This window comes from Lissotriton helveticus, chromosome 9 (genome assembly GCF_964261635.1).
Source record: "Lissotriton helveticus chromosome 9, aLisHel1.1, whole genome shotgun sequence".
Lineage (NCBI taxonomy): Eukaryota > Metazoa > Chordata > Amphibia > Caudata > Salamandridae > Lissotriton > Lissotriton helveticus.
Window position 1 is genome coordinate 1246781679 of NC_136070.1, and position 26205 is coordinate 1246807883.

Below are 26205 nucleotides of genomic sequence, written 5' to 3' on the forward strand. Positions count from 1 at the left end.
CCCAGGTTCTTTCCTCAGGCCCAAAACCTTTCCACTCCACCAGATACTGAACCCTGCCTCTCACCATCCTAGAGTCAAGGATTGCCTGCACCTCGTACTCTTCCTGACCATCCACTTCAACAGGAAGGGGACGATCCGGAAGCCTCATACTAACGGGACATGGCCGGAGCAGGGAAACATGAAAAACAGGATGTATCTGCCAAGAAATAGGAAGGGAGAGTTTAATAGCCACGGGGTTAATAACCTCGACCACACTGTACGGGCCCACATATTTCGGCTTCAATCTAGAGACCCCCTTCAGATGAAGATGTTTCGTAGAGAGCCATACCTTATCCCCCACCTCATAGACAGGCTCTAAAGTTCTCCTTTTATCAGCAAATGTCTTTTGTGTGGATTGGGCCTCAGCTAGATTGTGTTTAGCCGCTATGAGCACTGCTCTAAGGTGTGCGTGATGTTCATGTATACTAGGTACAAGAGAACGAACAGGCCATTCAAAAGGAAGAACATTGGGGTTAAAACCCTGGAGGCAGAAAAAAGGTGAACAACCTAGGGTGGTATGCACAGCATTATTATAGGCGAATTCTGCCATCCACAACAATGTAGTCCATCCCAGATTATTTTGCAGTGTGAAGCAACGGAGGTACTGTTCCAAGGATTGGTTCAAACGTTCGGTTTTACCATCCGTCTGAGGATGGTAACTGGAGGAGAGTCGCGCATCAATGTTCAATGTTTTACAAAGAGCCTTCCAAAACTGGGAAGTGAACTGAGACCCCCTATCTGTTATTAGAACACAGGGGATACCATGAGCTCGTACAATGTGTTGAAGAAACACCTCTGCCAGTTCCGCAGCTGTTGGTAATCCTGACAACGGTATAAAATGTCCCATTTTCGTCAGGTGATCTACCACAACCAAGATCACAGTCTTTTGTCACAAGGTGGCATCTCGACTATAAAATCCATGGACAGCGTATGCCAAGGTTGCGGAGGTATAGGTAAAGGTCGTAGGAGTCCTACAGGTTTCGTATGGATCGCCTTTCCTTGTGCACAGATAGCACAGTTCTTAACATATTGGCGCACATCCTCCCGCATTCGGGGCCACCAAAAGGAGCGTTCCACATGGGCGATGGTTTTATACGTACCCACATGCCCACCCAGTGTAGAGTCATGGACCCATGCCAGCACTTGCAGACGTAACGCCTCAGTTGGAGCAAAAAGAGCAGCGTCATGATAGGCAAGGTCATCCTTTTAGACACGATGTTCCGGATCTTCCAGGACCCATTCCTGTAGATTCTCATGTGCTAGAGCCACCTTCACCTCCTCCAAGAAGTCCTGCGATGACAATAGTGCGACCGATGAGGTCGGTTCAGTCACTTCCGTTAGAATGAACGGTGGTTCGGAATTTTCGGATTTCATCTGATCCTCTGTCTCTCCGATGTGGGAAAGGGCATCAGCTTTTCCATTCTGGGACCCCGGTTTATACTTAATAACAAAATCAAAATCCGAAAAGAACAAGGTCCATCTCAGTTGCCGAGGAGTGAGAGCCTTGGCAGTTTTCAAGAATAATAGGTTCCTGTGATCCGTAAAGATTTGCACGGTGTGAGCTGCTCCCAGTAGACAATGACGCCATTCTTCACATGCTCGTTTGATAGCAAGAAGCTCTTTGTCTGTGACGGTATAATTGCTTTCGCAAGGTGTAAGCTTTTTCGAGAAGAAGGCAACAGGATGAACTTGGCCAGTCACAGGATGCCGTTGGGATAGCACACCTCCCACTGCATTTTGAGACGCGTCTGTTTCAAGAATAAAAGGTCTTTGTGGATCAGGATGACGAAGGACTGGAGCCTGAGTGAACTGTTTCTTCAGATAACGAAATGAACAGTCAGCCTCCTTGCTCCACACAAAGGGAGTGTTCTTTCTCAAAAGGCTCGAAATAGGATGTATGATTTTTGAGAAGTCCTTTATAAACCTTCTGTAATAATTCGAGAAGCCAAGAAAGCTTTGTACCGATTTGACATTACGAGGAGGGCTCCAATTGGTGATGGCTTCTACTTTGGACACATCCATTTGAAAACCGTTTTCATTGATGACATAACCGAGAAATGTTACTTCCTGTGCATGGAACAAGCATTTTTCAAGTTTTGCATAAAGTGAATATTGTTGAAGTTTGTCCAGCACTTTTTTCACATGAGTGACATGCTCCGAAACGGTGGATGAATACACCAGTATGTCATCAATATATACAACGCAAAAGGTCTCCAGACATCCTCTCAGCACTTCGTCCATGAAAAACTGAAACGCGGCAGGGGCGTTACACAACCCGAAGGGCATCACCCTATATTCAAACAAACCAAATTTGGTTCGAAACGCAGTCTTCCACTCATCCCCTTTTTGTACTCGGACCAGATGATATGCTCCGCGTAGATCAAGTTTGGTAAAAAAGCGGGCTCCCTTAAGTTGGTCCATCAATACTGGAATTAAGGGGAGAGGGTATCGATTCTGGATTGTGATACGATTAATCGCTCTATATTCGATACAAGGTCGTAATTCAGCGCAGTCCTTCTTAGGAATAAAGAACATCGGAGATGAGGCTGGAGATGTTGAATGCCTGATAAATCCAGAGGCCAGATTCTCCTCTATATAAGTTTTGAGATACTGCGTCTCCTTCTCCGTCAGGGCATATACTCGACTGCACGGGATATCTGATCCGGGCACTAATTCGATGCGGCAGTCATATACCCTATGCGGAGGCAGGGTGGTAGCCTTTTGTTGATTAAACACCGGAAGATATTCCTTGTACTCCTCGGGAAGAATGGTGGCACAGCAAAAATGTTCAGGGGAGCTTTCCATTGCTAGACACACTGATGGCGTATTAAGAAGGGAGTCACGTATAGGAAGATTTTGTTTACAATGTTCCTGACAATAGTCAGAGGCAAAAGTGATGGTACGTGCAGCCCAGCTGACTGTAGGATCGTGAAGAGTCAGCCAGGGCATTCCCAAGATGAGCCTAAATTGAGGTGCGTCGATAAGATCAAATTGAATGTACTCCTCATGTTTTTGAATAGTCTGCATCAATAGGGAACACGTATGGTATGACACAGGACCAGATGAAAGAACAGTGCCGTCGACTGCCTTTACCAACTCAGGTTTCTCCTTCTTTTCACAGATGATTCCGATCCTCATGGCATATTCTTGATCAATATAATTACCGGTGGCACCGGAATCCACTAAAGCATCTATATCCATAGGGTCTTTGGAATTTACCCATAGCTTAACCTTGAGATTCATATGGGCAACAGCTGGATGAAGTGTATTGGCAAGGACGGGTGAGATCATGGACTTTTGACAACCCAAGGCAGAGACCTCTTCCTGATTTGGGTTTCCTAGTTTTCCGCCGGCTCTCTGGCTGGCACCATTGCCTGCACACGAGGCACAAAAGGACGTCCTGGTACTGCGTTTCTTGCTCTGCAGTCCTTTATAAAGTGCCCCCCTTTTCCGCAATACAGACATTGTTTTAGTCTTCTCCTCTTCTCTTTTTCTTCTTGTGAAAGGGGGCCGCGGATGCCTCCAATTTGCATAGGCTCTGTTCCTTCCGCCGCTTTGGGACGATCTTCTAGAGGACTTCTGAAACGAGGAGGCATATACCGTCCATCACCCCTGTTCTTATCCCCTTTTCGATCTAAGAGTCGATGATCTAGCTGGACAGTCAAATCGATTAGTTCTTCACAGGTATTAGGCAACTGCACTACTTGGGCCAGAACATCTTTGAGTTCCCCTCTCAATCCTTGATAGAATAGAGTAATACGTTTACTAGAAGGCCAATCTGTTTCAACGACCAGTCTATTAAAAGAGGTGATATAAGTCAACAGATCCTGGGAACCTTGACGTAAGGTTAACAACTCCCTGTCTAGGGTCATCATGTGGGATTTCCTATCAAAAAGTTTCCGGAGTTCCAAACAAGAATGAGTGAAATTATGTAGGACAGGGTCATTTCGTTCCAACAAGGGAACCGTCCAACTTGCAGCATTTCCACTCATATATGACATCATAAATGCCGTTTTTGCTGAGTCGTCCTGAAAAACCCCAGGTTTGCACAAAAAATGTAACCTACATTGATTCAAAAAGGTCTCAAACTTATGGGGATCCCCAAAGAATCGTTCAGGGGGTGCTAACGGGATTCCCATATTTTGTACAATATGCACTGTGTGGGCAGGGTCGGAAGGGGGAACAGTAGTGTGAGGGGGTATAGTAAAACCACCCCCTTCAGCTCCCTGAGAGGGCATTTGCGTGGAGGAAACAGGTGGTGCTAGTGTTGCTGGTTTAATATAAGGAACCCCTCCCTGACCCCTACGAGATAACCCTGCCACCTCTCTCCGTAAGCTGCCCACCTCTTTATATAGTACCTGGGACTCGGATCTAGATGTCTGCACCTCTTGCTGTAAGGCGGCCATGCTTTCCACCAAAGAGGCCATCATGACCTCAAGATTCATCGCCTAGGCTGGGCGTCTATTCTTGGGCTTGTCAATCTGTCAGGATTGTCAGTAGCTCAAGGATAAGAATTGCCACTAACCTCTACCTTGTAACCAGCAGAGACGATGTCAGACGAGAGGCCTCCCAGTTCCACCCCAACACGACTCCCAACAAAGGTATCGTAACACCCTCTGCGTGGACTCGTGCTCCGGGGAAAAGGGAAGTGGACAAAACAATAAAAGATCTGTAATTCCAAGGGTCCCTCAGGGTCTGGTCTAAGGCACTGCCAGGCACAGAGAAGGATTGCCACACTGCAGAAGGGAACAAGAATACAAGTATATAATACCAGTGTCGTCCTCTGTACAACAACTCAATGCAGGAAACTGTAACCTTGACTTACCAGAGGGAATACAGCTACTCAAGGATATACTTTCCCTTTTCCTTCACCAAAACAAAAGTTAATCGTGAAACACAACATTGTCCAATTCAAAGCATTCCTCTGTTGATGGATTCAACAGCTACACAGTTCAGGGTTAATGTTATCCACAACAACCAGTAAATGTTCCCAGCAACTCGTGATAGAGATCTCAGGCAAAAGTCTTATGCTGATAACATGCGCTGTTTAGTGACACAACGCAAGAAAACAAACTGTTCCTCAGCCGGCATGCCCTCGATGACAAAAGAATTACTGTCTTCACTTCCGTGCAGTTCAAAATAGTTGGCAGAAGAGTCACGCACTATTCCCCTTCAGCACTGAAAGCGATATTACTTCAGACGCGTCTTGTATCTCAGTCGCGTCTAGAGCAAAATCGAATTCTATCCGCAGGCTGCACTTTAAACGCGAAGCCTCGCGTTTACCTTTGCAGCGCGGCTTTTCTTTCTACCAAAGACACTCGCAACTAGAACAGAGCACGGAGGAGGCGAGCCCGCACTCCTACCGTGAAAGTACCTGGTACAGTTTAACAACTGTTCACAAATCTTCTGATCAATGTCCCGCAATCCAGAGGCTGCAATCTTCCAGCTGAAATCCGGCGGGGAACACCATCCGCCATTCCTCACTGATTCAAGTTGATTGACAAGCACCTTCTACACGGAAGGGAGGTGCTTAAGTTAATTCTGCCCTAAGCCTCACAGTTCCTGCCCCTAAGCCTGCTGGTAGTTGCAGTCTTTTAGTAGATCGACCAGGGAAACAACAGTAACTGCGTGAATGGTATGGTAATAGTCCCACAAGCCTCGTGATCGCTACACCTGGGCGCTCCCCGCCTCTTTATCCTCTAGGGGCCCGGGGGGGGGGGGCAGCCACGCTCCCCCCTCACCCAGCCCCCTCAGCCACTCCCCCCCCGACCCGGATGTCCCTTAATGCCATCCGGGTCACGGGGAGGGGGCCCCAACCAATCGATGGTAGGGCGTGCCCCTCAGCGGGCCCGCCCCACCACCGAGAGGCACAGGAGGAGGGGGTGATCGCCGCACCGCCATGCGGGCGTGGGGGCCGATAGCCCCCCCTTTTTATACTGGAGGACTGACATCACAAAGGGGGTAGGGGCAGGAAGATGTGCAGGCCTGGGGGAGTGACATCACAAAGGGGGCAGGGAAGGGTGTGCAGACCTGGAGGAGTGACATCAGAAAGAGGGTGGGGTAGGATGTGCAGGCCTGGAGGAGTGACCTCACAGGGGCGGAGGGCGTGCAGGCCTGGAGGAGGGACATCACAAAGGGGGTGGGGGCAGGATGTGCAGGCCTGGAGGAGTGACATCACAAGGAGGGTGTAAAGGCCTGCAGGAGTGACCTCACAAAGGAATGGGGAGGGAGGATGAAGAGGCCTGGAGGAGTGATATGACAAAGAGCGGTGTATGCAGGCCTTGAGCAGTGACATCACAGGAGCAGAGGGTTTGCAGGCCTGCAGGAGGGACATCACAAAGTAGGGAGTAGGATGTACAGCACTCAAGAGTGACCTCCCAAATGAGGGGTAGGGCGTGCAGCTGTCAGAGAGGGTGTGGTGAGGATAGTAGGCCTATGAGAGTGACCTCACAGAAGGGGGAGAGACAGAATGTGCAGCTCTGAGTGAGTGAAATAATAGAGGACGGAAGACAGGATGTACATCCCTGAGGAAGCAGGGTCACTCGTGTGGGAGAGGAGGGAGCATTAGCAGGTCTGAGGAGAGACATTACGCAAGGAGTATGTCATGGAAGAAAGGACTGTCATCCCTGCAGTGGGCGTTGCCTTCACCTGAGAGGTAGGACAGGACAGAGTTGGGGTAGGTAGAATCTCATGGGATGTCAGGAGAGGGGGGGATTCACTGTCTGGCCAGGGAGGGGCAGTGGGGGTCACAGCATGGAGGAAGAGCAGGGAGAGGGAGAGGTAGGGGGGTGGGTTCTTCAGGGGTGTGGGCAGCGGGAGGGTGGGGTGGGTCGAGCTTGGGTCAGTTGAAGGGAGGAGGTGAGTGTCTGGTGCATGGAGAGCCAGGGGTGGAGCGGACGGTGCATTACAGGGTCAGGAGAGGGACTTGAAGGGCGAAGGGGTCTCAGAAGAGGGTAGGGAGCATCAGGAGACAGAGGGGTTCATGGTGGAGGGAGAAAGAGGGCATTGAGAATCAGAAGATGGAGAGACAAGGCATGTCGGAGGCAGAGAGTGTCTGGAGAGAGGGCCATGGGGTGTCAGAAGGAGAGAGTGAGGGGCTTGGAGTGTCTGACGAGGGAGGAGAGGGAAGTGTCATAAGGGGACATGGAATGTCAGGAGAGGAGGGACATTATCCGCCTGGAGAGGGAGCTGTGAGCAGTGTCAGGCTGCATGGAGTGTCAGGGTAGAGAGGGTCATGGAGCTATGAAGTGCCTGGAGAGGGAGGAGCTAGGAGTGCCTGGAGGCATAGCGTCTGGAGAGGGAGGGACAAGGAGCGTCTTGAGAGGGAGGGACAAGGAGTGTGTGGAGAGGGAGGGACAAGGAGCGTCTGGAGAGGGAGGGACAAGAAACGTCTTGAGAGGGCGGGACAAGGAGCGTGTGGAGAGGGAGGGACAAGGAGCGTCTTGAGAGGGAGGGACAAGGAGTGTGTGGAGAGGGAGGTACAAGGAGCGTCTGGAGAGGGAGGGACAAGAAACATCTTGAGAGGGCGGGACAAGGAGCGTGTGGAGAGGGAGGGACAAAGAGCCTCTGGAGAGGGAGGGACAAGGAGTGTGTGGAGAGGGAGGGACAAGGAGTGTCTGGAGAGGGAGGGACAAGGAGTGTCTGGAGAGGGAGGGACAAGGAGTGTCTGGAGAGGGAGGGACAAGGAGTGTGTGGAGAGGGAGGGACAAGGAGTGTCTGGAGAGGGAGGGACAAGGAGTGTGTGGAGAGGGAGGGACAAGGAGTGTCTGGAGAGGGAGGGACAAGGAACGTCTTGAGAGGGCGGGAGAAGGTGTGTATGGAGAGGGAGGTACAAGGAGCGTCTGGAGAGGGAGGGACAAGGAACGTCTTGATAGGGCGGGACAAGGAGTGTGTGGAGAGGGAGGGACAAGGAGTGTCTGGAGAGGGAGGGACAAGCAACGTCTTGAGAGGGCGGGAGAAGGAGTGTATGGAGAGGGAGGGACAAGGAGCGCCTGGAGAGTGGGGGACAAGGAACGTCTTGAGAGGGTGGGACAAGAAGTGTGTGGAGAGGTAGGGACAAGGAGCGTCTGGAGAGGGAGGGACAAGGAGTGTGTGGAGAGGGAGGGACAAGGAGTGTGTGGAGAGGGAGGGACAAGGAGCATCTGTAGAGGGAGGGACAAGGAGTGTCTGGAGAGGGAGGGACAAGAAACGTCTTGAGAGGGTGGGACAAGGAGCGTCTGGAGAGGGAGGGAGAAGGAGTGTGTGGAGAGGGAGGGACAAGGAGCGTCTGGAGAGGGAGGGACAAGGAGTGTCTGGAGAGGGAGGGACAAGAAACGTCTTGAGAGGGCGGGACAAGGAGCGTCTGGAGAGGGAGGGACAAGGAGTGTCTGGAGAGGGGGTGTTTAGTACGAAGTAATAATCCTTCTCCCATAGGTCGCATATACATATATGCAGTGTGTTAGGTTAGCAGAGTGTGGCTAAATTAGATATCATGCATATTCGTAATGTGCAACCCACTGAGTTATCCCAGTAATGTGTAGGCTTCAGTTAGCTCGTGTGACTCCATTTTGTATTTCGTAATCCATCTTGGGCTGTGAGTGTACTAGTCCTCTTTGCTTCCAAGTTGCATGCTTTAGCAGAACACAGTTTCCAATTATTATTTTCTTTCGCTATCAAGTTTGTATTCCGACTTGCAAATGTATAATCTTTTCTGCCCTCATATTCCGATCCCTGTGTGTAGCTTTTGCTCCCACGTTTGGTCCCCAGCGCAGTAACCTTGGCATGTTGATAACATGTACCCATCTAGCTGGTGGTAGCTCATCGCTGTGCCCGCATTGTTCATCTTCAGTCTGAGCTATTACTTTTCCATTGTGGGCGTGGTTGGGGGATCTTGGAGGGATCATACTGTATTGGAGCCCGGGGGGGCGAGTCAATCTCCTAGCCAGACATCCTAGGGTGCAGCTCTGACTGGGCTCTCTCTGCAGAGAATTGATAATAAAACATGTTTTTATTCTCTACTGTCTGACCGACTCTTTGTTATTTGGGAAGGCATAGCAGGTGGTTGTAAGTAACCCGGGTCGCCCCTGAGGGCCACTTCCTTCAGCTGGCGCCGAAACAGGGACCCCACAAGGTGATTTGCAGGGTCGGGGTGCATCTGGTCGGGCGGATCAGGGTACCCCACAACGATGGAGCGTGGTTCTCACAGCTGCCCCGCTCCTCTCCTCTTCTATGATCACCGGCTGTGGTCCTGAGATGGCAAAACCTTGGAGCTGACTGTTTGGTCTGAAGAGTCGGCAGTGGAGAATAATTTGACTCAACCGTGGTGCACCAGGTGAGTGATTTGGGGCCAGATGTAGGAAGGCTATTACCGGTCGGTAACCGCCGAAATCGGCCGTTACCGACCGGTAATAGACTTTTCCTATGTAGGAGGCGCATTTACCGATTCGGTAAATAACGAATCTGTATTTACCGATTCGGTATTTACTGAATCGGTAAATGAAATGCAGGAAGCACTTCAAAGAGTGCTTCTGGGCTTTAAGGATTCGTTATTTACCACCAACTAGTTGGTGGTAAATAACGAATTCCTATGTAAATGCAAATCTGTACATTTACACCTGTGCCATGTGACAGACATACATACCCTTAGGGCATGTATGTGTGCCACATGTGCATACAAGCACTAATCAGGGGTGCAACAGGGTGTCAAAGTGACACCCTGCCACGCTTGACTTTTTCCCAAGTTTACCGAATCGGTAATTACCGATTCGGTAATTGACATTCATTCCTATGGGCCTCCAGGCCCCTAGGAATGAATGGCGAATTACAGAATCGGTAATTACCGATTCGGTAAATACCGAATCTTAACGATTCGTAATTTTTTACCGATTTTTTACCCACATAGCATTTACCGATTCGAAAATACCGAATTGGTAAAATTTCGGTATTTTCGAATCGGTAAATTTAAATTACCTACTAGTTGGTGTTAAATAACGAATTCCTATGTAAATGCAAATCTGTACATTTACACCTGTGCCATGTGGCAGACATACATGCCCTTAGGGCATGTATGTGTGCCACATGTGCACACAAGCACTAATCAGGGGTGCAACAGGGTGTCAAAGTGACACCCTGCCACCCTTGACTTTTTCCCAATTTTACCGAATCGGTAATTACCGATTCGGTAATTGACATTCATTCCTATGGCAAATACCGAATCGGTAATTACCGATTCGGTAAATACCGAATCTTAACGATTCAGTATTTTTTACAGTTTTTTACCCACATAGCATTTACCGATTCGAAAATACAGAATCGGTAAAATTCTGTATTTTCGAATCGGTAAATTTAAATTACCTACATCTAACCCTTGAATCTTAAAAAATGATGGCGCCACATTGAATTGCACGGTCTCTGGACTGTTTTGAACTACACTAGCCGACGGGCTGTGTCTTGTTACGGTTTTTGGACTTTTTTGTTTGAATTTGATGGGGTTGCGGACCCTTTAAAGACACAAAGTGTTTGCGAGCACTCTGCCAGGCCAATTGGAAATTTGATGTATTTTGTACGAAAAAGGTCTGGGTCTGGTGAGGCCTGTCTTTTTGAGTTTGTTGCAGTCTCTGGACTGTAGGGTGTGATTTTCTGGTTACTTAGTTTGGTTCTCAGACTGTTTTGTGGGATTGGGGTTTTATTTGTCCGTGGAGGACGGTACATGTGTCTTATATTAAGATGGCTTCTTTGAGGAAGAGAGTCAGTCTGCGCCTCCGGAGGGTACCCCTAATTTTGATGTATATATTAAGCATGGCATTGGCCCTATTATGTTTAGCACATTGTGAAATAAATATACGAGGGACAATGCTGACTAACAGTGTCTACTTACTGGCACATTTGATGACCAAAAGTAGAGTTTTTTGCAGGACAAGTTGTTTGTCAAAAGGAGCAGGCAGTCAATGTTTTATTCTCTGAGGGTGTGGCAAAATGAAGCAAAGCAAAGGCGTATGAGAACAGAAAAGGAGGCTTGGAAGAGACAGACACAAAATATAATGCAGAAAGCAGTGGCATATGAGAGAGAGAAGATAGAGAAAGGCATAGAGTGTGCAGACAGGAAGTTTTGATTGCAGAGCAAAAAATGTTACTTTGCTTGAGAGGAAGGTTATGTTTTTATTGAGGACTTATTAGATACACGACCCCGCCTCCCTATGCCCCTGAACGTATATACCCTACAATTCAGACATCCCAGCCTCCGGCCCCCGGTGCCGCCATTTCTGGCTGTTCTTCTTCCAGCTCTACTGCTTTGGCCTCAGCCTGCCTGTTTCTTCTGCGCTTTCTCAAGTCACAGGGGCGGGAGCCGTTATCTCTCTTGTTTTGTCTATTAGATCTGTATCTGATACAACACCCCCTTTTACTCCTACGATACAGTCTTTATTATGGTACCTGTCTCTTCATCTGCTCTTTCCCCTGTGATTGTGTCACTCCAGGTATTACTGCAGAATACCGAAACGCCTGCATGTGGAGTGCATGAAGTGAATTAGGCAATGGCGCAAGATTGCATGGAGAAAGTGTTGGTGCGTTCCTTGGTGGGTAATGAGTATCCCTGGTCAAAGCACTACGCTACGCTCACGTAGTTTGCGCTACTTTGCACTACGCGAATTGCACGTAGCACAGTGCAAACATGCGTAACGTAGTGCAGCGGTCATTCTTTGCTTGCTCGCGGTCCTCAACGTCAAGTTGGCGACCGTGAGCAAGCAAAATGACATCCCGGTGAGACTTTTTCCTCGTTCACGATCAGCAACATCAAGTGGCCGATTGCGAGCGTGGAAATTAAACCTCCCGGCGAGATTCTCAACGCGGGGAGGTCAGGTTTCTCATTACGAATGGTCACGTATGCTCGCGATGAGAAACTACCAGTCTGCTTTGAGAAAGCTGTCGTTCGAGTAGAAATCTACTCAAGCGGTAGATAACGGCCGCTTGCACTGTGCAAGATGCAGTTTGCACTGATTGCACAGTGAGGACAAGCATCTGGAACAGCATTTTGCACAGTGCACTACGCACTTCGCATAGCTACGCGTAGCTCGCGTAGTGCGAAGTGCACTTCGCGTAGCTACACGTAGCGCTACTTCGCAAACTACGCCCAGGCTTAGTAATGAGGAGAAGCAAATGGTGGCTGATCCGTCTGCACAATGGGTACGGAACTTGATTTATAGTGAGGAAGATGTGTGGAGTGCGATAAAGGACTATGAGCTGTTTATACAGCAACATGCACTTAAACATATGTTGGCTATGCTGGTAGGACTGTGGGAACAGTGCTTCCAGGGTACTGCACCGCAGATTATCTATGATATACGAGACAGAGTATACACTACAGGAATGGGCCCCAATGAGGTTTTCACTAAAGTAACGACGTTGGTAGCTTATCGAGGCAGGCTGCTCCAAAAGGTCCCAACATTAGTGACACAGTTTCCCATGAGAGAGTTTCATCCCATTTATCATCCTGGAATACCGGAGTTGCGAGATGATGATAATATTGTTACTCGTCCAGGGGTCGATGCCCGTTTTCAAGAACAGTGGATATATACTCCTTGGAAAAGGAGTGAGGTAATCTCCCTTGAAGCTCGCAAAAATCTGACAGCATATTAAAAAGAATTGGCAGAAGCGGCCTCCTCCACAGTAATGACGCTATCCGATATTGAGCTATTTTTCGGTTTGTTAGTACCCCTAGATATTTGAAGACAGGTGCATACTCAAGATCATGTAGCGGAATTGGGTGGAACATGGGTCCAGATCAGGGCAAGGGACAAGGAACACAAAGCTGGCAACAAGCCGAAGGAGGAGTTATTAGCCGTGCTGGGTTGCATGATCACTTATATGCATTCTCTAATCCTGCCGAGACGAGCAGATTGGGATAAGCTGACTGCAGGTCGCCAAAAGAAGGATGAGAGTGTGTCTGATTTCTTTACCAGGTTTGAAGGGGTGTTCTTAGATTTTAGTGGTCAAAACCTTGCATTGGAGGGTGGTATCCGACTGTTTGTCAGCAGGTTTGTTAATAACCAGCTTTCCAAGATAACAGGTAGAGTGCAGGTTAAAGTATGTGGACCACCTCATCCCCATCAGCAATATTGAGATTGGCACAGTACTATTAACATAGGAAGAATGAGGAAAAAGAGAAGGTGGAGAAAAAGTTGAAGGATTTGAAGACAAAAGTGTTAATGCAGCAAGTGACAAGGGGAAGTGGCAGAGGCAGATGATTAGGATCGTCCCAACGGTGGCCTCGGTCTGATAGGGGCGGTGCTTCTGGGGCACCTGTTGGACTAAATGAATGTGCGTATTGTAGGCAGGAGGGACATTGGTGGAACGAGTGTCTGGTGTTGTTGCAGAAAGGTGAGGCCCCAAGAGGTAGGGATTTTAGGGGACGGGGAAGAGGAGAGGAGGCCGAGGAGAGGTGCAGTCGGAAGGCACATCACATATTCGTCAGAACAAGAATTATTTTGACGACCCCAGAGGGAGACAGTACTACCACAACAATTATGACTGGGATATCCCATAGCTAGGACAGCCAGGGAGAGGGTAAGGGACCGGTTCCGGTGCCTGTTGATCAACGCGGACCTTATGTCACTGCTGATCTGCAAGGCACAGCTAAGACATTTCTGATTGACACAGGTGCTCTGAATAGCTCTGTTTCTTGTTCACTGGTCCCGGGGCAGCTCTGTCTGGCCAAAATATTGTGTCTGTAGGTTTTTCAGGCACTCTGCTTCTAGACACACAGCGGACATTGCAGACCTCATCATCTCAGGAGTTGGACCTGATTATACTAACCGAAACCTGGTTAACGGATTCCTCCACCCCTCTCATCGACATTCTAGTGCCTCCTAACTACGACATCATTAGACTCGACAGAATTGATAAGATAGGGGGAGGTATCGCCTGTATACATCATAGCAACATCACGGTAAACAGAGCCATATCCCCTGTATTCTCCTCCTGCAAATACATATGCCTAGACATTAGTAGCAACAGCAAACCAGTATGCTCGCTACACACCATCTATCATCCACCAGGGACCAACCTCATCTTCACCGAACACCTCATGGATATGATTTCAATGAACACCGGACGGCAAAATACCCACATTTTCCTTGGCGACTTCAATCTCCATTGGAACGACAACAACGACGCAGTGGTCAACAGTCTCAAAAACTTCATTGATGACCTAGCCCTCACCCAAACTTGCAACAGCCCCACAAATAATAAACGCTCAACCCAGGATCTAATAATCTCCAAAAGGGACGTCATTCAGCTGGAGTCGATCCAACCTTGTGACTGGTCGGACCATCACATTATCACCTTCTATATAAAGGAAGCAGTAAAACTCAACTCGGTCCAATCAACAAAACCAAAGATCTGGAAAAGAGACTTAAAAAAACGTAACCTCAACACATTACCTTCCTCCAGCTTCAACCTTCTTCTGCCTCCTGCAGACACCTCCAACGTCCACGATCTCACCAACCACTATCTAAACTCCATGACCTCGATAGTTAACGAGGTAGCCTCCCTTCAACTAAACAGAATTTCTACTAATGACTCTAAGCCTTGGTACAACAGTCTTCTTAATGAGGACAGACGGTCTCTCAGAACTTTTGAACGTAACCGGAGATCAGCCCCATCCGCCAACCACCTCAAGTTACTAAGGAAAAAGAGAAATGCCTATTTCAAGAAGATCAATCACACTAAGGCAGACTTCTTCAGCCACCAACTAGACCAACCAAGAAACAGTCCTAACAAAACTTTTCTTGTTAATCAAAACTCAATCTAAGGACGCACCTCAACGCCTTCATGACATAGCCCGACAGCAACCCACTTGTGAAGAATTCTCTGCCTTCTTTAAGCAGAAGACTGACAACATTGAGAAGGATCGCCTAAATTACCTATTACTACACACCGTTCCTCATACGAAAACCTCCCCTCCACCACCAATTGCCCCACACCAAATCCCCTCAAAGTTTGAACTAGAAAATGAAGCAGCCTGGTCATCCTTTGCTATATACACTGAAGAGGCTTTAGGCAAGTTTCTTAATGCCCTGAAGCCTGCCAATCACCTCACCAATCCTCTCTCTGCAAACGCTGTTAAAAACTTAACTCCATGGCTTCTGCCTCTCTGGACTAAAATCATTAACAGCTCAGTTCAACAAGGCTGCATCCCAGACTCACTCAAAGTCGGACAGGTGTCACCCATCCTAAAGAAACCAACAGCTGACCCTACAGACCTTAACAACTATCGTCCTATATCCTATATTCCTACCTTGGCCAAATTATTCGAGAAATGTGTACACCAACAACTGACTAAACATATTGATCACTTTGACCTTCTTAACAAGCACCAATCAGGCTTTAGATCTGGTCACAGCACTGAATGTGCCTTGACACACATTATTGATGATGCGCTACAAATCCTTGACCAGAACGGATCATGCCTACTCATCCTACTAGACCTATCCTCAGCCTTTGATACGGTCAAATACGAGAATCTGATAGACCCATTCTATGTTTCAGAAGATCTATCAGGGTCAGTGTTAAACTGGTTTACCTCTTTTCTCCATAACCGAAAACACAAAAATTCAAGGTCAACAACACTCTTTCCAAACCCGTACCAGTAATGTTGGGAGTACCGCAAGGGTCCTCACTATTTCTGACACTGTTTAACCTTTTCATGGAACCACTCACCGATATTCTACATGCGTCTAACGTGCAATATCATATGTACGCTGACGATACACAACTTTATCTTAAGATCAACTCCCTAGAAGACATTAAATTGCTTAACTCAACGCTCAGAAACACCCAGACCTGGCTGGCAGAAAACCATCTCAAACTAAACGCTCTAAAAACTGAATTCCTCCTTATAGCACCACCCGCCAAAGTCCCCATAATGCAAGACTTGATCAAACATCTTACTGCACTCAGCGTTCAACCAACCATTGTGGACTCCGCAAAATCGCTGGGAATAACTCTTGACAGCAACCTCACGATGCAGAAACACATTAGTAACGCCATAAAGGGAGCAAACTTCCAGATAAACACACTGAGGAAGCTGAAACCCTTCCTGCCAGCGAATTTTCTTCAAGCTGGCAGTACAAGCGCTAGTTATTCCTCGGGTGGAATACAGAATTGTCTCTTTGTGTGGCCTTCCAAAAGCTACAACAGCTCCCCTAAGAGCCTCAATAAATGCTGCAGCGAGACTCATCACCGGCTCAAAAAGAAGTTCCCACATATCGCCAGTCTTAAAGTCCCTGAATTGGCTACCTCTTGAAGCCAGTAGTCATCTAAAAATAGCGTGCATGACGCATAAGGCCTTACATCAAAATGCACCCCAGCTACCTCGCCCAGAAACTGTCGATATCTGGGGGCATAAGATCCTCAAGGAGTGCGGAAAATCTACTACTGAAACCTCAAAGGTTCAACAAGAAAAAAACATATAAACGAACCTTCTCGGGGATGGCGCCCAGGATATGGAATACTCTTCCCCCAGAAACCAGACTGAATCCCTCTACTGCATCTTTTAAAACAGCGATTCTCATGGCAAAGTTTACCTGACCCTAGACTAAATAAGTCCTGAGATCAACTATACCCTTACCAGTAATCCTTATGATGATAAGGGTCCATAGAAACATCCTAGTCACCCTATTTGTCTGTGTCTTGATTCAATCATATGCTCCTGTTATTTTACCTTTTGGCACAAGATGTTATTTATAACTGATTTACCTGTATTTATTTGTCTGTAGGATTAGCATTGCTTAATGTAAAGCGCTCTGATATCCGCAAGGATCTTATGTACAACTGATTTACCTGCATTTATTTGGCTGTAGAATTAGCATTGCTTAATGTAAAGCACTCTGATATCCGCAAGGATCTTGTTCGTGCTCTATAAAAGCTGTAAATAAATACATAAATAAACAACCTGTGTGTGTTTGGTATATCCCATGCTTGTACCTCACTGTTATACTTACGGATGAATGTGTACCCCTATTGTGCCTTTCTATCTCCAATGCTGCCACATGTACCGAGTATCAACAACTACATCTAAGGTATACCCCTATATGCTGTATCGTTGAGTATATGTTTTTGTTATTACAAAATGAAAAATAAAGTTAAAAAAAAAATCGAGATATTTTACTGATGCATTGGCCCAAGTGCCATAATTGTATTGAAATGCAAATACATTGTAATTGTAACTGTAACACCTGAATTGTACTGAAATATTATAATGTTGGAAAGATCAATAAAAACACATTTGAATAAAGGATGTTGGGGCTAAGATGCCCCTACACATCCAATACAATAAAAAAAGAGACAGCTAGATCAAAGATGAAAAGATGTTTGTGGCAGGACCTGCTAGGTGCGTTCCAGAACACGGGATGTTTGAGGAGAAATTAGAAAACGTCAGAAAAATACAAAGAGGCAACACCAGAAGAATTGGCAATACGGGAGTAGAATACAGGGCGTCTTGAGGAGGAAGGGTGTTGGACTGATTTGTCCGGGAAGCAGAGATGGCTGCTCCCTAATGCATACGTGCTCCCTGTGGTTACCATGGCTCACAGCCCAGCCCATATAAGTGCTAAGAGAATTTGTAATGTATTGGATACAGTATGGCAAAATTACAATATCTCTAAAGTAGCTGCACACTTAGTTAAGCATTGCATTATCTGTTTGACATACAATCCTGGGAAAGTTACCCCTACACCTTCAGGTAACTTTGCACCACCTTTCTTCCCTTTCAAAGTTCTCCAGATGGTCTTCATCGAAATGGAACAAGTGAACAATTTGAAGTATGTACTGATGGTGGTTTGTGCATTTAGTAAATAGATTGAGGCTTATCCCACGAAAGAGAATAGAGCTATGGCCACGGCGAAGGCACTCCTAAAAGAGTTCTTCCCGCGATATGGATTTCCGCGTTTGATTTGGAGTGACAACGGAAGTCACTTTAATTCAAAGATATTTACAACAAGGGGTGGTGATGGACAGAGTCTCTGAATTAAGCAGAATACTCTCACCCAGTCAAGAGATCAGGGCTAGATCCAACACCGTTTTTTAGCTCATTGCACCATCCCAGTTTCAGAACCTGGCTGTATGCAAATTAGTCTGTCCCTGGCCCAGTGCATCATGGGAACAGGGCAGACCAGACTACAAAAGCCAATTCTTACACTGGGAAGGAAACAAGCTTCCGGGGACCGGTTTCTGGCATTTCAGCCGTCTTCGGCCCGGCTTGCTTGAATCCTGATGGTGCAATGAGCAAGGGACTCACATCTGAGTATACCCTTCCACGCTTAGGGTGGACAAAAATATTTACAACAAGGGGTGGTGATGGACAGAGTCTCTGAATTAGGCAGAATACTCTCACCCAGTCAAGAGATCAGGGCTAGATCCAACACCGTTTTTTAGCTCATTGCACCATCCCAGTTTCAGAACCTGGCTGTATGCAAATTAGTCTGTCCCTGGCCCAGTGCATCATGGGAACAGGGCAGACCAGACTACAAAAGCCAATTCTTACACTGGGAAGGAAACAAGCTTCCCGGGACCGGTTTCTGGCATTTCAGCCGTCTTCGGCCCGGCTTGCTTGAATCCTGATGGTGCAATGAGCAAGGGACTCACATCTGAGTATACCCTTCCACGCTTAGGGTGGACAAAAATATTTACAACAAGGGGTGGTGATGGACAGAGTCTCTGAATTAAGCAGAATACTCTCACCCAGTCAAGAGATCAGGGCTAGATCCAACACCGTTTTTTAGCTCATTGCACCATCCCAGTTTCAGAACCTGGCTGTATGCAAATTAGTCTGTCCCTGGCCCAGTGCATCATGGGAACAGGGCAGACCAGACTACAAAAGCCAATTCTTACACTGGGAAGGAAACAAGCTTCCGGGGACCGGTTTCTGGCATTTCAGCCGTCTTCGGCCCGGCTTGCTTGAATCCTGATGGTGCAATGAGCAAGGGACTCACATCTGAGTATACCCTTCCACGCTTAGGGTGGACAAAAATATTTACAACAAGGGGTGGTGATGGACAGTCTCTGAATTAAGCAGAATACTCTCACCCAGTCAAGAGATCAGGGCTAGATCCAACACCGTTTTTTAGCTCATTGCACCATCCCAGTTTCTGAACCTGGCTGTATGCAAATTAGTCTGTCCCTGGCCCAGTGCATCATGGGAACAGGGCAGACCAGACTACAAAAGCCAATTCTTACACTGGGAAGGAAACAAGCTTCCGGGGACCGGTTTCTGGCATTTCAGCCGTCTTCGGCCCGGCTTGCTTGAATCCTGATGGTGCAATGAGCAAGGGACTCATATCTGAGTATACCCTTCCACGCTTAGGGTGGACAAAAATATTTACAACAAGGGGTGGTGATGGACAGAGTCTCTGAATTAAGCAGAATACTCTCACCCAGTCAAGAGATCAGGGCTAGATCCAACACCGTTGTTTAGCTCATTGCACCATCCCAGTTTCAGAACCTGGCTGTATGCAAATTAGTCTGTCCCTGGCCCAGTGCATCATGGGAACAGGGCAGACCAGACTACAAAAGCCAATTCTTACACTGGGAAGGAAACAAGCTTCCGGGGACCGGTTTCTGGCATTTCAGCCGTCTTCGGCCCGGCTTGCTTGAATCCTGATGGTGCAATGAGCAAGGGACTCACATCTGAGTATACCCTTCCACGCTTAGGGTGGACAAAATTATTTACAACAAGGGGTGGTGATGGACAGAGTCTCTGAATTAAGCAGAATACTCTCACCCAGTCAAGAGATCAGGGCTAGATCCAACACCGTTCTTTAGCTCATTGCACCATCCCAGTTTCAGAACCTGGCTGTATGCAAATTAGTCTGTCCCTGGCCCAGTGCATCATGGGAACAGGGCAGACCAGACTACAAAAGCCAATTCTTACACTGGGAAGGAAACAAGCTTCCGGGGACCGGTTTCTGGCATTTCAGCCGTCTTCGGCCCGGCTTGCTTGAATCCTGATGGTGCAATGAGCAAGGGACTCACATCTGAGTATACCCTTCCACGCTTAGGGTGGACAAAAATATTTACAACAAGGGGTGGTGATGGACAGAGTCTCTGAATTAAGCAGAATACTCTCACCCAGTCAAGAGATCAGGGCTAGATCCAACACCGTTTTTTAGCTCATTGCACCATCCCAGTTTCAGAACCTGGCTGTATGCAAATTAGTCTGTCCCTGGCCCAGTGCATCATGGGAACAGGGCAGACCAGACTACAAAAGCCAATTCTTACACTGGGAAGGAAACAAGCTTCCGGGGACCGGTTTCTGGCATTTCAGCCGTCTTCGGCCCGGCTTGCTTGAATCCTGATGGTGCAATGAGCAAGGGACTGACATCTGAGTATACCCTTCCACGCTTAGGGTGGACAAAAATATTTACAACAAGGGGAGGTGATGGACAGAGTCTCTGAATTAAGCAGAATACTCTCACCCAGTCAAGAGATCAGGGCTAGATCCAACACCGTTTTTTAGCTCATTGCACCATCCCAGTTTTAGAACCTGGCTGTATGCAAATTAGTCTGTCCCTGGCCCAGTGCATCATGGGAACAGGGCAGACCAGACTACAAAAGCCAATTCTTACACTGGGAAGGAAACAAGCTTCCGGGGACCGGTTTCTGGCATTTCAGCCGTCTTCGGCCTGGCTTGCTTGAATCCTGATGGTGCAATGAGCAAGGGACTCACATCTGAGTATACCCTTCCACGCTTAGGGTGGACAAAAATATTTACAACAAGGGGTGGTGATGGACAGAGTCTCTGAATTAAGCAGAATACTCTCACCCAGTCAAGAGATCAGGGCTAGATCCAACACCGTTTTTTAGCTCATTGCACCATCCCAGTTTCAGAACCTGGCTGTATGCAAATTAGTCTGTCCCTGGCCCAGTGCATCATGGGAACAGGGCAGACCAGACTACAAAAGCCAATTCTTACACTGGGAAGGAAACAAGCTTCCGGGGACCGGTTTCTGGCATTTCAGCCGTCTTCGGCCCGGCTTGCTTGAATCCTGATGGTGCAATGAGCAAGGGACTCACATCTGAGTATACCCTTCCACGCTTAGGGACACTCTGTTCATCACCACCCCCTTTTCTGAACCGTTTTTGGCCACCATAGGTGTGGCAGGGTATACTCAGACATGAGTCCCTTGCTCACTGCTCCATCAGGATTCAAGCAAGCCGGGCCGACGAGGCTGAAATGCCAGAAACCGGTCCCCGGTAGCTTGTATCCTTTCTGGTGAAGAATTGGCTTGGTAGTTTGGTCTGCCCTGTTCCCATGATGCACTGGGCCAGGGACAGACTAATTTGCATATAGCCAGGTTCTGAGCTGGGATGGGGCAGTGAGCTAAATAACGGTGATGGATCAAGCCCTGATCTTTGGACTGGGTAAGAGTGGTCTGCTTAATTCAGACACTCTGTTCATCACCACCCCCTTTTCTGAACCGTTTTTGGCCACTATAGGTGTGGCAGGGTATACTCAGACATGAGTCCCTTGCTCACTGCTCCATCAGGATTCAAGCAAGCCGGGCCGACGAGGCTGAAATGCCAGAAACCGGTCCCCGGTAGCTTGTATCCTTTCTGGTGAAGAATTGGCTTGGTAGTTTGGTCTGCCCTGTTCCCATGATGCACTGGGCCAGGGACAGACTAATTTGCATATAGCCAGGTTCTGAGCTGGGATGGGGCAGTGAGCTAAATAACGGTGATGGATCAAGCCCTGATCTTTGGACTGGGTAAGAGTGGTCTGCTTAATTCAGACACTCTGTTCATCACCACCCCCTTTTCTGAACCACTTTAATTCAAAGGTCATCAAATTGGTCTGTGAAGGTCTGCACATTAAGCAGAAGTTCCATGCAGCCAATCACCCTGTCAGCGAGTCTCGTTGAGAAGTACGACACCCTCAAATTGAAGTTAGCAAAGAAACTAGCGAGTACAGGCTTGCGATGGCCAGATGCACTACCCTTGGCGCTGTTATCTACAAGGGCGACAGCACACTCTAGAATAGGGTTGTCCCCGTATGAGGAGGTCTTCGGCCGCCCTGCCAATATCTGGAGTTTCCCAAGGCCCAAGCGCTTCTCTGAAATCGAGTACCCTATGTTGATCGATTATCTGTCTTCGTTCTCTTCATCAACAGATCCATGAGACGCTGCAATCAGTGCCAAAGGGTCCCGGGCATCAGCTGCTGCCCATTGATATCGTCTTCGTAAAAATTATCAGAGGAAGAATAGTCTGGAGCCTCAATGGAAGGGGCCGCTAATGGTCCTTGCGACGAGTTCCGCATTCAAGCTTCAGGGCAGGAAGAATTGGGTTCATGTTACCATTGTGAAAAAGGGACCTTTGCCCCGCCCCTGTGACCGGTGGGTGAAAGAGGGCATCCTGACGAGGAGTGTGAGAAAATCCCTTGCTTCATCCCTTTCAGCGACGCCAGACTAACATGGGCGCAGACAGAGGAGGAAAGTGACACCGTCTTACGGGAGGCAATACCTCACTAAATCAGAGCAGTTCCAGTTCCAGATCTTGCCCCATCTCCTTCGGAGGCAGTTGTGCCTCAGTCCCCTGAAGCCCCTGAGTTTCTGCCTCTTTTTGTTGCCAAAAAAGTGCCTGGATGCACTAGTTACAATCTGCGCCCCAGACGAAAGTACAGTGCACCAGAGGGCCAGTTAGTTAGGGATGGACTTGAGACTAGGGTGTAGGTACTCTGTGTCTCTGGTGTCTGCGGTTAGTAGGGCAAGCTACACTGGTGCACTGCCCTCGACACTGGACAGGATCGTTGAGGGTATTTGCCCAGGAGGGAGGGTACCCTATCCTGAAATAAGAAGGATTTGTTTCCAGCAAGGGCTGTGATCGCACAGCTCCTCCGAGGGAGTGCTGATATAACAATAGGAGCCTACCAGTGAGGCTCTTGAAGGACACTGGGTAACTCACGTCCCCTCTGGTCTGGTTGCAGCGGCTCCAGTTTGTGATTGTCCTCTAATAAGATATCAGGTTCACAAGTTTTTCCAAAATGTATCCATTTGGTCGTGCTGTTAGGAAGAGGAACAACTCCTAGCGGCCCCACCACTAGGGCAGAGGGGAAACAACCTTTACAACGCAACTTTTACAGCGCACTACCATTACAATGAAACTTTTACAACACAACATCCATTACATCGCATGCCATCACAACGCATCCATTACAACCCATGACACTACAACACATACCACTACAACGCATGTCATTACAACGCATACCATTACAACGCATGACATTACAACGCATAGTACCCTTACACTATCCAACACTTACCCTACTGTTGCACCCCCTGGAGTTAGAATAGTAACTTTTACCCCTACACTATCAAACACTTACCCTACTGTTGCACCCCCCTGGAGTTAGAATACTATTTTTTACCCCTACACTATCCAACACTTACCCTACTGTTGCACCCCCCTGGAGTTAGAATAGTAATTTTGACCCCTATACTATCTAATACTTACCATACATGCAATGTAATGTTATACGTTGTAATGGTATGCGTTGTAAAGGTATGCGTTGTAAAGGTAGTATGCGTTATAATGGAATGCGTTGTAAAGGTAGTTTTTAAAAATTCATTGTAATGGCACGCGTTGTAATGGAATGCGTTGTAATGGATGTTGCGTTGTAAAAAATGCGTTGTAAAGGTATGCGTTGTAAAAGTATGCGTTGTAACGTCATACATCCGGCCAGAGTAGACCTGGTTGGTCTGGCTGGTTAATTAACAGTAAGATAGTAGTAATCTTTCTCATACTAATGATAACTATGGTTGGAGTAGTATGGTATTTAGAAGAGCAGCATCCAGTACACGCTTTGGTAGGGACAACACCAGTTCCACCCGAACACTAGGGTGGGCGGAATTTGCGAAAGACAAATTTCCGCGAAACGTCAAAAATCTCCACGAACATGCGGACTTTCACGTGCTTGTGGAGATTTTCGGGGGCGGGGCTTCTTTGCGAGTTCATAGTGCTTTTCCTACACTACAGTTGCGTAAAAGGCCAGAAGAGTTGTCTCCAGGGACCATGTGTGTGTAACTTTGCCATCGCGCCGAAGGGGAACGGGGTCCCTTGAGTGAACTGTCCAGTGTCCATTATAGTGGGTAAAGGGCGGGAAGACGGTGCACAACGCTAGTGTGTGAGGGGGGGGCAAACGAGCGGGCTTCTATGCGAGTTCACATGCCTCTTGTGTCAGAGACCGATCAGAGCAGCAGATGAGGAGAAAGAAGCTCCTGGTCACAGGATCTGCATGGGAATTGCACTTGTGAAAGTCAAGGATGCAAAGGCCTCCGTCAAGCATCACAGCAAATTTTTGATGGTAGATATAGGGAGAAAGGCAAAGCACACCTGCCCAGCCTCGACAAAGCTCACAATTTCACAATGTATTTGGGCTGATTAATTAGTTACTGAATTTAAGCTTTGAGGTTTAATTTTTTAGTGACATGAGCAGTGTGCTAGAAACAATCCTGCCCTACATATTTATTCAAGAAGACGCCACCGTTGTGCAATACAATTCCGTTCCGCTGCGGATCGCAGAACGGAATTTGCCGCCCACCCCTAGTGAACACCTGCTTGGTACATTGGCTCCTCATGTTTAAATTCAGCCACCCATCCCGGCGTTATAATCTCACACTTTGGAAGCGGTGCTGCAATATCCGGCGTTCTCTGCAATTTCGATTAAATACATCACTCAAGTGAGACTGTCCTGACTTGTATCAACGTGCCCCTCTTTTAGAACCCACCGCGGCGGCCATCTTGAGTCGGGATGAAGACTCAATAAAGTTTTTAATGTTCAAATGCCGATCAGTGCCACAGGCTATTGATCCACAGGTGCACAAATCAGAACACATCACGTTGTGTATGAATATGTATCATTCTATATATCAATAGTTCAAATTAAAATTCCAATCGATTTCAGATAAAATACGGCACATACTGTTGTGGCCCCATTGTGGGTATATTAGCAAAAAGATTGTTTTTATACAATTCAGCACAAAGACCACTTCTAGTCCTGGCCACTCGGACCTGCATAAGTGGCCATACTTGTCAGCATGACCAACACATGTCATAGATGCCCCAATCCACAACCACAGGAGGAATGGTATAAACCAACCGGAATAAATTACAACTTGGCGATGCCCAGATGAAAAAAAGGCGCCTCACTGATGGTGTGTCAGAAGAGACATAGACAAATGCAAATGCTCCACCAGGTACATAATACAACGGACACCACAAATTGTTGGGTGTGTGGGCTACTCCCCTCTATTGTCCACAAGCATGATCTTCTAGTGTTTCTACCTCTATCATACCTTAGTAGCTGTGAGGCATGGTCACAGTTGCTATCCATGGTGTATACGCATTCCCATGCAGAGACAATGAACATGACGAATTCTGATTCTAAAGCAGTATTTTAGTACATAGTAGTACACCAGAGATTTACTCCTGGGAAAGGAGAAAAGGAGGGTACTTTACACCCAGAGGCCTGTATGAATGTCTATGAAAGTAATACACATTTTACTTGGTTACAGGATGAGATGCTGGACTTTCAGGGGTTCAATGTCACCGAATAATTCAATTCTTTCCGTGCACAGAATAACCCTGATACCAATGTTATGCCCGTACCTGTAGTTTGCACCATGGCTAGTTTCTGTGTAGAAGGTTCTGGGAACATTCCAGTAGGCCAAAATATTTGTAATTACACCTATTGATTGAACACTACCAGTAGCCTGCCTTTGCTTACACCTCCTAATGTATATTTTGTATGTGGAGCACATGCTTATACATGGCTCCCTAGAGGATGGTCGGGCTGGTGTTATGTTTTTTTCTTTACCTCCCATTTATATTGCACCCTCTAATTACCACAAAGACCATAGACTGCCTTCTGCCTTCTGTTCTTAGCTGCCCCTGTATTTCTGTGTTCTGTATTTTGCCTCTGTGCCACTCGTTTTTCTGGTATTTCTGTGCCCTTTTCCCTTCTGTACCACTCGTTTTTTGCCTCGGTTTTGTGCCCCTTTTGCCTTCTGTTCCACTCATTTTTTGTGCCCTTCTGCCGCCCTCTGTTCCACTTGTTTTTTGTGCCCTTCTGCCCTCTGTGCCACTAGTTGTTCCCTTGTTTTTCTGCCCCTTTTGCCTTCTGTTCCACTCATTTTTTGT